Source organism: Protopterus annectens, chromosome 10.part0 (assembly GCF_019279795.1).
Source record: "Protopterus annectens isolate FY-2018-M chromosome 10.part0, PAN1.0, whole genome shotgun sequence".
Taxonomy (NCBI): domain Eukaryota; kingdom Metazoa; phylum Chordata; order Ceratodontiformes; family Protopteridae; genus Protopterus; species Protopterus annectens.
In genome coordinates, this window is record NC_056744.1 from 1416558372 (window position 1) to 1416571962 (window position 13591).

The 13591-nt window shown below is 40.5% G+C and overlaps 1 protein-coding gene across 1 annotated transcript in view; it reads right to left on the minus strand.

The window, feature by feature from the left end:
* The window catches only part of LOC122814292 (SSX family member 2 interacting protein), a 1175977-nt gene that overhangs the window by 660278 nt on the left and 502108 nt on the right, over window positions 1-13591 (minus strand). The window lies entirely within an intron of this gene.

Below are 13591 nucleotides of genomic sequence, written 5' to 3' on the forward strand. Positions count from 1 at the left end.
CGGTGCTAGGCAAAGATGTCCTCTCTCTCCGTTATTATTCAACCTATTCATTGAACCCTTATTCTTATTAATCAAACAGAAAACCTATCACATTCCTGTCCTATATAACACTAAACTTCCCCTATCAGCTTATGCTGATGATTTAAACATCTACTTTACTTTACCTAGTTCCGATCTTGAGAAAATGATGTCCTCTATTAATACCTACTCCAAATTTGCAAACTACAAACTCAATATAGATAAATCATTAATATTCCCGATAAATATGTCTTCTCCATTCCCCACCATATTCATTCCCAAAGGTATAAACATTAAACACTTTCACTATTTAGGAATATCTTTTTTCCAGGAACATACAGCTCACTATCAGTGTAATATTTCTAAATTATGGTTGAGTGTACAAAACGACTTAAACAGATGGGCTAAACAAACTTCCATTGCTTACTAGAACAGCAATCATAAAAATGAACATACTTCCTAGATTTTTATATATTTTTAATGCAACAAATATTACCCTGCACAACAAATTCTTCAAAAATATTCTCTCATTCATTTCGAAATTTATATGGTCCCCTAAATCAGTTAGGATTAGTTACACTAAACTTACATATCCTAAGGAGCATGGAGGTCTTGGATTGCCAGATTTTAAACTATATTATGAAATTATCAATGGTAGTAGGATCATTAACATAGCTACCTACAATAAGGATTACACTACATGGTGTCCAGCCTGGGTTATACTCTATAATAATGTCAAATCTCTAAACTTCAATCCTTCTGCTCTCCCTTTCTTAAATAAAGAAAACTTGGGTAAAATTAAGTTGCATAATGGCATTAAATCTAATATAAAGACACTACAAAATCTTTTTCAATCTCTAAACCTGACCCCTGCCTTTAACAATCTACAACCACTACATCTCAACCCTAATTTAAAGATGAATGGTCGTATGTTAAACTTATACTAATACCCCCTTCTCAAGAATACAAGTATTTCCAACCTCTTCCCTTTCAAGCAACAGACCATCTCAGATATGAGTGTTAGCTTGAACTTACCAAAAAAATATACAATCATATTAAGACAAATCAGGGAGTTAGTTCATATGTTCCTAGATCATCCCACGGTAACTGATAAAGATATCTCAACTTGCAAGGTACTGTGGAAACTACTTCTCCTTAAAAAGAAGATGATTTCAAATATCTACAAAGTTATCATGTCCTCCAAAACACATAAGGCGCCCATTTTCTCTGATTACTGGCTAAAGCAGGATCCCTCTATCACTCACAATCAAATCTCAAATGCCATAAAGATTAGTTCTAGCCTCATACCCCTAAAAAACTTAAATATACCCAGCTCATGGTAATGAACAATGCATACCTTACACCGCTAACATAATTAACAATATATACCCTAACTCTTCCCCTCACTGTCAGGTCTGTCAAAATCAAACAGACAATCTTTTACATACATTTTGGAGCTGCAAATGCTCATATAAACTATGGTGCGCCCTAAGGGTCCAAGTGGAAAAAATAGGCTATGAAAAATCAACCCTTTCATGGAAATTTACTCTCTTACACATTCCCCCCCCCCCAGGTTTATCAAAGGTGCAACACAGAATAGTGATTTCCATTTTTATGTTAGCAAAGTATTTTATCTCACTTAATTGGAAAAATAGGCACTTATTATCCTGGGAGGGGTTCAAGACTCTTGCTATTAAATACATTAAGACTCATAGATACTTGTTTCACAATATTAACCAGAAACCTTATCTTAAAGAATATTGGAGAATGTTATTTGAACATATTTTGAATTGAATATGTGATTACTGTTTCACCCTCTTTGTAATTTTGGGCATTGTATAAGTGTATATAGTTTTGACTGTAGTTAGTTCATGTATGTTTAGTATGTTGTCATTTACTGTTAGTCTGTATAAAACAATAAAGAGAATTAAAAAAAATATTCAAATAAGTCATTTATTGATCCTGACATATGTAAAACATAACATTTTTCACATTAGATATATCTGTCCTTTCTCTCATTATTTTAACATAGAAAGATTCATCATTTGACATATTTTGCATCTTAGAAATGTACTTATATTTGTCCATAACAACTATCCCTCCCCCTTTGTCAGCTGTTCTTATAACACTATCACTGTTCCACAGGTCTTACAAAGCTTTCTGCTCTATTAAGGAGAAATTGGAATGCATACCTTTTCTGAGTTTTGAAAAATATTCATAAATATCTCTCACATGCTTGTATATATGCTTCAACAAATGGATGATGCACCAAACAAACGAACTTGGGTAAAAGCTTTTACTGGATAGGCTTAATACTTTAGGATTTTGTTCACAACGGACAACAATGGGAAAGGACAAGACTGACAAGGCGACTAGTGTTGAAACCTACTACATATGGAAAGTACAGTTGTGTACACTTACCATAAATGTAGATGTTAGAATGTATTCACTGTTGCAGTCATTACATTTGGGTAATCCTGCTGGCAGGTTGCCCTCAGTTGGCCTGAATTCCAAAGTCCTGGGTCCTGCGTTGGCTGCTGTCACCCCTTCGCTGACGTCAGGTCGTCAGGGGTATAGAAGATGTGTCCAACGTCATTTTCTTTAGTTTTTCTTGCCCCAGATGTCACGTGCCCCCTAAAAGGGTAGCCAAAATTTATATACATATAAATACATGCACTAATATACACTTTACCTTCATCTACAAGCAAATACACCACATAGGTTGTATAAATCAGAGAAGGAAAGATAGGTTCCATCAGAAGAAAGGGGGATGGCGGGTGGGTAACCTGGACTGCAACAGTGAATACACTCGAACATCTACATTTATGGTAAGTGTACACAACTGTACTATGTTCTTCGTGTTTCACTGTTGCAGTCATTACACTTGAATAGAGTCCCAAAGCTATGTATGGGAGGCTGAAGCTAAACAGCATTAGGAGCGGCTATGAGGCCCTGCAGAACTGCAGTGGCAAAGCCTGCTCTGGATTTAGAGTAGAGTGGCAGATTATAGTGCTTGGTAAAGGTGTACACTGAACTCCAAGTAGCAGCCTCTAAAATGTCCTTGGTTGGTACTCCCCTGAGAAAGGCTGCTGAAGTGGCTGCAGCTCTGGTTGAATGTGGCCTAATGCCCTTTGGCACTGGCTTGCCATGGTGTAAGTAGCAGAAATGAATGCAGTGGCCTATCCACTTTGAAATAGTCTGCTTTGAGACAGCCTTTCCTTGTGATGCTGCAGCATATGCCACTAGTAATTGTTCTGTCGTTTGGAAAACTTTGGTTCTGTCAAAGTAGAATCTAAGCTGTCTGTGTACGTCCAAAGAATGCAGAATTATCTCCCCCTTTTTCTGTGGATTTGGATAAAAAGTTGGCAGATGAATAGTTTGGTTAAGAGCCACACTGGACACCACCTTAGGCATAAATGTTGGGTTTGTCCTCACAGAGACCCTGTCTGGATAAAAAATGATAAAAGGTTCCACAGCCATGAGTGCCTGAAGCTCTGAAACTCATCTTGCAGAAGTTATTGCTAGGAGCAGAGCTGCTTTTCAAGATTAAAACTTTATATCAGCCGTTGCAGATGGCTGAAAAGGTGGCAGGGTGAGTTTTTCCAAGACGTAGTTGAGGTCCCATGCAGACACTGGTGATCTTCTTGGAGGCCTTAAGTTTTTGGCTCCTCTGAGGTACTGCTTTAGTAAGGGATGAGAAAAGATTGGTGGCTCTGAATTGTAATGAGCCAATATGGCAGAGGCATGAATTTTAATAGATGAAAAAGATAGACCTTTGTCCAGCATCTCAGTTAAGTATTGCAAAATCTGAGGAATATTTAGCACAGCTGTATCAGTTCCTTGTGCCTGGTTCCAAGCAGAAAATCTCTTCCATTTTCCAGCATAAGATTTTCTAGTACTAGGCCTTCTGGCCTCAAATGACATCCATCACAGCTTTACTGAGAGGTGTGTTCTGTATGATTACATTATCCGCCATGCTGCCAGGTTTAAAGTCCTGAGTTGGCTGTGCAGGATCTGATTGTTTTGCTGGGACAGTAGATGAGGTATCTGAGGTAAGGTCCAAGCTGGGCATTGAGACAAGCTCCTTAGTATTGGATACCAGTACTGGCGGGGCCAGTCTGGGGCAATTAGTATCATCCTTGGCTTCTCCTGTCTGACCTTTAGGAGTACGTTGGGGAGGAGAGGCAGAGAGGGGAAATGTGTATACTGATAGGTTTTTCCAGCTGAAGGATAGGGCATCCACTTTCCATGCTTGTCTGTGATAAATCCGTGTGCAGAATCTTTTTAGTTGGTAGTTGTGAGGGGAGGCAAATATATCTATGTCCGGGCATCCCCATTTCCTTGTTATCATGCTGAAGACTTGTGGATCCAGGTGCCACTCGTGAGGATCCATGAGGTTTCTGCTTAGGTCGTCTGCCAGCGTATTTTTCCTTCCTGGCAGGAATTGTGCCTGCAGGTGTACTTGGTAAGTCAATGCTGTGTCCCACAAAGTCATGGCTAGTCTGCAAAGAGGGCAAGAATGAGTGCCCCCCTGCTTGCTTATATACCACATGACCGTGGGGGTGTCTGTCTTTATCAGTAGTTGTCCTGGATTAAGTAGGTCCTTGAAGGCTGTCAGGGCATTTTGAACTGCTAGCATCTCTTTTTGATTGACATGTAGATGCATTTGTTTTTTGGTCCATGCGCATTGAAATGCATCTTCCTGCCATGTGGGCCCCCCAGGCATAATCTGATGCATCTGTTAGTGTTTGCCTGGTGGGGGGGTAATGTGAATGGCTTTCCCTTGTTTTGGTGACCAAGTCTTTGCCCACCATCGAAACTCCTGTTGCAGGCACGGAATGAGTAATTATAGTTTCCAGGCTGTGGCAATGTTGAGTCCAAACACTTTTTAGGTACCACTGAAGTTTCCTCATATGCAGTCTTGCATATGGAATTAGTAGGATGCAGGATGCCATGAAGCCCAAAGCCTGCAGAATTTTACTTGCAGATAACTGGGCCTTTGTTGCCAGCATTTTGAAATAGGTAGTCAGTTGCCTTTGTCTGGCATGAGATAAGCCATCTGGGCAGTTGTATTTAAGCTTGCACCCAGGAATATTATCTCTTGAGAGGGTACTAGTTTTGATTTGTTTTCGTTGACTGTGTACCCTAGGCATGTTAGAAGTCTTTTGACAAACGCCAGATGCTGTAGAAGAATGTCCTTGTTCTCTGCTTGAATAAGACAGTCGTCCAAGTAAGGATATATGTGTATTCCTCTGTCTGTAGAATGCAATTACTGGTGCCAGGCACTTTGTAAAGACCCTGGGCGCAGTAGATAAGCCAAAGGGCAGTGCAGAGAATCGGTAATGCATTGAGCCAGCCTTGAATCTGAGGTATCTTCTGCATATTTGTCTGACTGGGACATGCAGGTATGCCTCTTTTAGGTCTAAAGTCACAAGCAAAGCGTTCTTGCCCAGCATGGGCAGAAGCTGCTGCAAAGTCAACATCTTGAATTTTGGTATACCCAGGAATGTGTTCAAAATAGATAGGTCCAGTATTGGCCTCCAGGCCTTGTCCTTTCTGGGTACCAAGAACAGTCTTGAGAAAAATCCTTGTCTCTGCTCTTGCTCTGGTACTAGTTGAATGGCCCCCATGTCCATGAGGGATGAGACTTGTTTTTGTGCCTCTGCCCATTGATTTTTTGGCAGAGCTGGCCAGCCATTTGCTTTTGGCAGGGTATGAAAATGGAACTTGTAGCCTTGTGACACGATATTTAAGACCACTTGTCCTGGGTTATAATGTGCCAATTTTGAGAAAAAAGTGCTAATTTTCCCCCTAAGGGGGCTGCCAGGAGATAAGTGCTTGGTGCAGGCAGGGGGAAGTCATTGGGACTGTTTCCTGAATGGTTATAATTTGTCTTCTCCAACTTTGGAGGTAGAAGCCCCCCCCATTGTTTTGAGCGGAATGAACCTTGCACCTGGGATCTGCCTCTAGGGCATCTGGACCAATTCTTTGTTGGCCAGTGTCTACTAAACCTAGGTGGCTGTACTTGTACAAAATCTTTGACCGTTTGCATAGATTTAGCTTTGTCCTCCATTTTCTTTAACACCTCTTCTGCCTTAACACCAAACAAAGTATCATGCTGTAAGGTGCATCTAATAATTTAACTTTAACAGGATCGGGCAGATTTTGTTCCTTTAACCAAGCATGCCCCTAATTACAGAACCTGTAACTGTGGCCCTGCAGGAGGCCTCTAAAGAATCAAAACCACATTGCAAAGTATGTTTTCCAACTTGTTCAGCTGCATGCAATAAATCCTGCATTCCCTTGTTTTCTGCACATTCAGAGTTTAACAACATTTTCTGTTTAAGCAATGCCATGACATGTTGCTGATATTTGAGCATATGAAACTGACAGTTTAAGGCCCTTATAGCCAAGGTAGCAGATGTGTAAACCTTTTTCCCCATCTATCCCAGTGCCCTAGAATCCCTGTCAGAGGGGGTAGGGTTTTTTGCAGTGGAAGCCTCAACTCCTTTGGGACCCGAGAAATAGTTTCTGGGTCTGCAGCAAGGTTTTTAAAAAGGAATTTATGTGAGTCAAGAACCCTGTAATATCTGTCAGGCTTAACAGGAGCTGGAGGTAAGGAGTCAGGGGTAAGACTAGACTCCGAAAACACATCATCTACAATGTCCAACACAGGTGGGATGGCTAGTGGCTTGTGTTGAGGTATAACAGGAAATCCCTGAGCCTCTTTTTAGATACTGAAAAATCTTGGCTCTCCCAGTGGAAATCCCCCCTCATGGTATGTAAGGTTTCCCCAAAAGAATAGTCCTCTGGAGGACAAGCTGAAGGTATAGATTCTTCAGCATCAGAATCCTCATGGGGGGGGGGGGGGGGAGAGAATATTCCTGATCAGAAGAGGAATCAGAAGAAATGGAAACCTGATCTGAAGATTCATATTCAGTCTCTTGCCTAGGCCTCATCAGGTGGGGGATGGGAACCCGTGATCAAGGTGGGGGATGGGAACCCCTGATCAAGGTAATCAAGTCTTCGGCCATTTTGAGCATCTGCTTTTTGGGCATGGAGGCCTGTCCACGTGGCTCTTGTGTTTGCTTCTTTGCCTTTGAAGGTGCTTTAGTCTTTGCCTTTGAAGTCGGTTTAATGTATAGATGTTTAGGTCTGAATACACCCTCAAAAGCCGGTGCCTGCTTAGCAGCTCCGGACCCATCTGAAGGAATAGCGTCCAAGGCTCCAATACCTTGAGTTTCCAGTGGCATAGGCGACTCCACGTGGGAGTCGGTAGCGGCCTGCAACTCTAAAGTAGCGGGCGTCAGTGCCTGCAAAAGCACCTCACTGAGAACTGGCTTAGGAGAAGCTTAGTCGTCGGTATTGGGCCTCGGTTGTCTATCTTTTTTTTTCTTTGCATTTTTTGTAAACTCCGGTAGTCGGATGGCTTTCCGACGACATTTCTGGATAATTAAACCTGCGTCCAAAATAGTTTAATGCAAAATCATACAGACGCTTAATAGTGCGTTGGTTAAATCTAGCACAAAACCGACAACCTGAAACATTACGGTCAGGGCCTAGGCAAGGAATACAGTAAGAATGAAAGTCCTTATGAGGTATTTGCTTCCCACAAGAAATACAATTATTAACTTTTTCTGACATCGGTCTGGAGCAAGAAAAAAGTTTCCCCAACGGGATACTTAGCTTTATAGAAGACTTCAGATCTGAAACTCAAACTCGAAAATCTCAGGAGTCGGCCGACCAGCCCTTACGAACTGCTTCTGCTTTGGGCACCATGCGGCAAGAAAGACTAAAGAAAATGGTGTCGGCCGCATCTTTTATACCCCTGACGACCGGGCGACAGCGGCCGACACAGGACCCAGGACTTTGGAATTCAGGCTGACTGAGGGCAACCTGCTAGCAGGATTACCCAAATGTAATGACTGCAACAGTGAAACACGAAGAACATCTGATATGTGGTGATGAGGTGGGAGCTAAATTCCCACAGGAAGCTCACAGTTTTCATCATTACCTGTGATCGTAAGCTATGACAAATGACTGAGAGAAAATCATTGGGTACAAATAACAGAAATGACAAATGACACTGGGCTTCATAGGATCATAGATTAGTACTAGGCTAACTGCCCTCGTGGGCCAATTTTAAGCCCAGCCAATTATCACACGTGAAAATCAAACCCTGCCACTTGTGTTTCTAAGGCAAGTACCTTAAACATCACACCAACCTCCCACCCACTCACACCAACCTTCCACCCACTTATTCTCCAAGATGCTTGACCATTCAATGGCTCTCCAAAATAAAGATGCTGTGCCAAAACAAGAGAATTAGTTTTGTTTTAAACAACTTATAAGGATTCTATCTATGTAACTACCACTAGACAGTATGCTAGAATGGCTACCTGAAAGGAAGAACTTAAGACAGACCCAGGGCATGCTGTAGGGATTATATCTCCTGGCTGTCCTAAATTGTTTGGAAACTTTCAATCTTTCATCTCATTAATTCCTGAAATACACGTAGAAGAGTGGCTACAATGGGGTCTAGAATTTGTCCAATGACATATTTAACAGTTTTCTGGCAAGGAACAAAATACACAAGGGTATGCAAGTCCCTGAAATGGATTAACCACTCACAAGGGCACTTTCGCTTACTAATTAATTTGCTTTTTAGTAAGGATGAAGACCAGAGTTACTAGTCAACAGTCTGAATGAAATGCAGAGGTGAAACTGACTGCTCCAAATAGCACTAAAGTGCAATTACATCATGACACATTTCTCCAAGTTCATTTATTAAAATTTTAAATCACAACACTTTCATAACTAATACTGCTTACTATAAATATTAAGAAAACTGACATCTGGTGTTCAGTACAATGAAAAAAAATACAAATGTGACCTCCTTCTCCAGAACAGCAAACATAACAGACAGGTCTCAAAATGCATTTTAAATCAGTACTGCATAAAAATGTTCAGTGAGTCAGGGAGAGGAGTTAATTATTTTGTGTTCTGACAGGTTGGGATGGGTAACTATGGCACCAGCACTAGAATACTTTATTTTATTTTATTTTACATTTGTTGACCGGGCTAGTCCAACTGGATACGTGTCCATTTTCAGTAGAGGCCTGAGGAGAGAAGCTCCACATTTACAATATTATTTTCAGTAAGAAAGATTCTACAAAAAACTGAGGTACATTACATTTTTTTTTACCATACATTGGAATTTTACTCACAAATTTAGTACATATCAGGTATAGTTAGTCATAGCAATGAAATCACAAGTAAAACTTTTCAACTGTACAGATGCATAGCAACAGAAAAGTATCTAGCACATGCAGATAAGATGAGCAATACCCATTGGTAAGAGAGGTAGTTAGGGTTAGCACAGGGGCATAACCATTGTGCTTTAAGGTATGATTTCAGTTTGCTTTTAAATAGGGTGATTGAGGTAAGGGAGGGTAGAGCACTGGGGAGGAGGTTACAGGTTTTACCAATAGTATTAGAGAACAGAGAGTCAGCAGCCAAATTGTTAGTTTTACATATTTCCACAAGTTGTTTATTAGATGAGCGTAAGGTCTTTAGGCTGCTATAGGGGGGGTGATAAGATTTGTCAGTATCGGTGTGTTAGTAGGTTGATACAGGATCTTGTGGGCAACTGTTAGTTGGTTAAATGTTAGAAGATTTGGCAGTTCTAACCATCCTAGCTGTTTAAGATTGTGACAATGATGAAAGACCCAGTTGCAAATCTGGCAATGTTATTGTAGGAGATGGCCAGCTTGTTCAAGTTGCTTTTACATAGTTTAGTATATATAGATAGGGGAGGCATACAGTAGGGTAGAGATTAAGGGGGTACTGCCAATAGTGGACCTGGCTAGTGGGGTTAGAAAGGGTTTGATTCTACAGAGAACCTAGTTTCTTGTTGACTGTTTTTATAGTACTGTTTATATGGGAATCAAAGATAAGGTTGTTATCTATTAGTACCCCAAGTAGTAGTAGGATCTGGAGAGATAATAGTACCATTACTTGATGTAACAGTAAAATTAAGTGGGAAGGATCTACGGGTGGGAATAAATAGTAGTAGTTTTGTCTTTTTGGGGTTCAAGATAAGACATCAGTGTAGAAGCCATTTCTCAACTGTATTAAACACATTTTGGGTTAGTGACTGTAGATCTGATGGAGAGGTGGCTGAGCATAGTAATGTTGCATCATCTGCATACTGGATAAAGGTAGCTTGAGGTATTGCAGAATGTAGGTAATTTATAAATATAGAAAATAAGAGTGGTCCTAGTATGGAGCCTTGAGGGACACAGGGGGTAATTGGGAGGTTAGAAGACAAGTTATTCTCCCATAATACAGCCTGTTGCCGGCTGTTTAGGTAGGATTGGAACCATTGTATAGCCAATGTATCTTGTGACAGGTTTTTGAGTATGTTGATGAGTAGTTGGTGGTCTACCATGTCAAATGATTTTGACAAATCAATAAAGAGGGCGGAGGATAGAAGCTCATTATTCCGATATTTATTAATGTGGTCAGAGAAGGATAAAAGAGCAGAGGTGGTGCTATGAAATGGTCTAAAACCATGTTGGCCATTAGCTAATAAGTTATTTTCTAATAGGAAGCTTAACAGCTGTTTGTGAATGCATTTCTCCATAATTTTTGCCAGTGGAGATAATTGGGCTATAGGTCTATAGTCTGATAATTCGTTGGAGTTACCACTTTATGCAGAGGGATAATATGTGAAATTTTCCAGATTGATGGAACATTTCCTTCAGTAATGGTTCTATTAATCAGGATAGATATGGGGTAGGCTATGGCTTTTGCAGCTTTTTGTAGGTATTCTGCATGTAGTAGATCTGCTGAGAGGGTGGTAGGTTTAAGTTTTTGAATTAGGGTACAGATAAGGCATGTGAGAACAGGCTGAAAGTGAAATGATTGAGGTGTGTGAGGTGGTGGAAGATGAGGTGTCAGGGGATACCTGATTGGCAAGTGATTGAATGGTCTCTGTGAAGAAAGTGTTGAAGGTGTTGGATATTTGCTTGGGACTACTGTGATCAGAACCTGAAGGGGTGGGTGTGAGTGAATGACCTGGGTGTAGAAGTTTATTAATGCCTGACCAGAATGTTTGAGGTTTGTTTTGGTGGGTTTATTGAAGCTAAAAGTAAAAATTACTTTTGTCCAACTGTATGGCTTTTTTGTTTCATTTCTTGGCTGTCTAAATTTTAATTGATCTGCAGGGTCTTTAGTAGTATGCCAGTTTGCCTAGACTTTGTTTCTAAGGAGGACTTTTTTGTTTAGTTGTTTAGTTGCTTTAGAAAGCCATGGGGCTGGTTTAACCCTAGTTCTTATTGTACGAGTTGGTGCATGGTGTTCAAGAATAATTAAGAATTGAGAATTTAATTATATAACTGCTTCTTCTAATGGTAGTTGTTTTAGGGGAGACCAATCACGTGCTTTAAGTATCAAGGTTGAAATATTTGTTGGATCTTATTGTCCTATATGTGGTTGGGTTTGGAATGTCACTCATTTTTAATTAAGAAGGTAAGAGAATGGTCACTTATGTCTTCGGGGAGGGTTCCTACTATGTAATTTTGGTGGTGACCATTTATGAGGAACCAGTCAAGGGTGCTTTCCTTGTTATTAACTTTATTGGTCCTTGTGGGGGATGTAATGGTTTGTGTAAAACCATAAAGGTTTATATGGGTAGAAGGCTGTTCTGTGGTACAACTCTTCCAATTGATATTAAAGTCACCAAGTACTATGGTTTCCTGTGGGTAGTTTGTGGAGAGCCAACTAAGGTTATTCTCCAGGGTGTTAGTGTTATTGCCTGGGAGAAGATAAATACAGATGATATAAACAGATTTACATTTATTAAGCTGAAGTTTGGATTACTGGCTAGAGGTGGATTAGATTCTATGGAGGTTACCTATAAACCAGATTTATATAGTCTAGCTACTCCCCCACCTTTTTTAGCTTTACGGTCTAGTCTCAAGATATTATATCCAGGTGGTATTACCTCATTGTCTGGTGTTGTTGCCTTAAGCCATGTTTCAGTGAGACATAGGATGTCAAATGAATGTACATCCATGAGAGCATGCAGATGGGCAACCTTATTGTTAATGCTCCAAATATTAAGATGAGCTATTAGGAGTGAATTGGAGGGTCTAGTAAGCAAATGTTTGTTAGCAGGGGTTGTAAAGTGAGGTTCTACAGTTGTAGTAGAGTTTGGGCCTGGATTTGGGTGGATATAACCATCTATTAAGGAGTGAACTTGTAGTCTCAGTACAGATTTTAGAAGTTTACATATTAGGTTCTGGAGTTTCCTATCCCTTGAGTTGTGACATTTAATGTGAATCACTCTATGATATTTAGCTGGTAGGTAGTTTGATGTGTTGGGTATGTTTTTATGGCTATGAAAGACTACAAGTGTGAGTGTAGAGGTTTGTCATATGGGGTATTGGAACCCTAGGCAGTTAAGGTGTTCATAGAGTGTAAAAAGATAAGGTATGGATATATAATAGTTAGAAGTGAGAATAATAGTAGGACCATAAGCAGTGGTGAGGTAGATGCCATACTGGAGTGTTATATACAGGTTATTGTGTAGAAAGAGTCCTGATTAAGTACTTTGTTAAGGAGTCTATTTGTATACCTTTATGAGGTCTATAATGTGGTTGGTTGTATGGGTGTGGGAGTGGTCAGGGTGTATAAATGTAGGAGTAGTGGGGGCGGAATAATAGTAGGACCATAAGCAGTGGTGAGGTAGATGCCATACTGGAGTGTTATATACAGGTTATTGTGTAGAAAGAGTCCTGATTAAGTACTTTGTTAAGGAGTCTATTTGTATACCTTTATGAGGTCTATAATGTGGTTGGTTGTATGGGTGTGGGAGTGGTCAGGGTGTATAAATGTAGGAGTAGTGGGGGCGGGTGAGAATTGGGGGCAGGGTAGGGGAGCAGAATGGATAGAGCCAGTGAAGGACTGACTCTATGAAAAACGATCAGTGGAGTTCTGCCTGCCCAGGTAAGTGTATGGGTGATACTACGCAGGGCAGTTGAGTGATGTACAGTAGAAAGTAGAAGGATAGATTGGGACTGCAAGAAAGATAATTATAGTAGAAATCTGTGTGCCTGAGAGTTGAATGTTAAGATAGTTGGGTGGATGATAAAGGAGATGGGTCTAGGAAGGGGGTGCCACCTAGTGGCCAAAGGATGTACTGCAACTATGGCTACTTGAAGGGCTAGCTGGTCTAAAAGAAAAAAGGAGGGGGAAAAAGGAGTAAAAATCAGAGACTGGAAGAGGGGAAGGTATGGAAGTTGAATAACATATAATTATGACAGAGACTTATGTTAGAAACAGTACATCAAAGAGTGACAAGTGGAAAGGCTGGAGGAGGAGGAGAATAGAAAGGGGACATCTCACGTCAGATTTAAGAAAGGTTATTTTACATAGATGGAACTGGGGACTTGGCATGTACTGCATGAAGCACTGTCACAACTGCAAGTCACCAGAGAGGTCCAAAACTTTTCAGGACCAAAGGGAATGATGGGAATAACAGTACATGAAAAACAGCCACATAAGGACT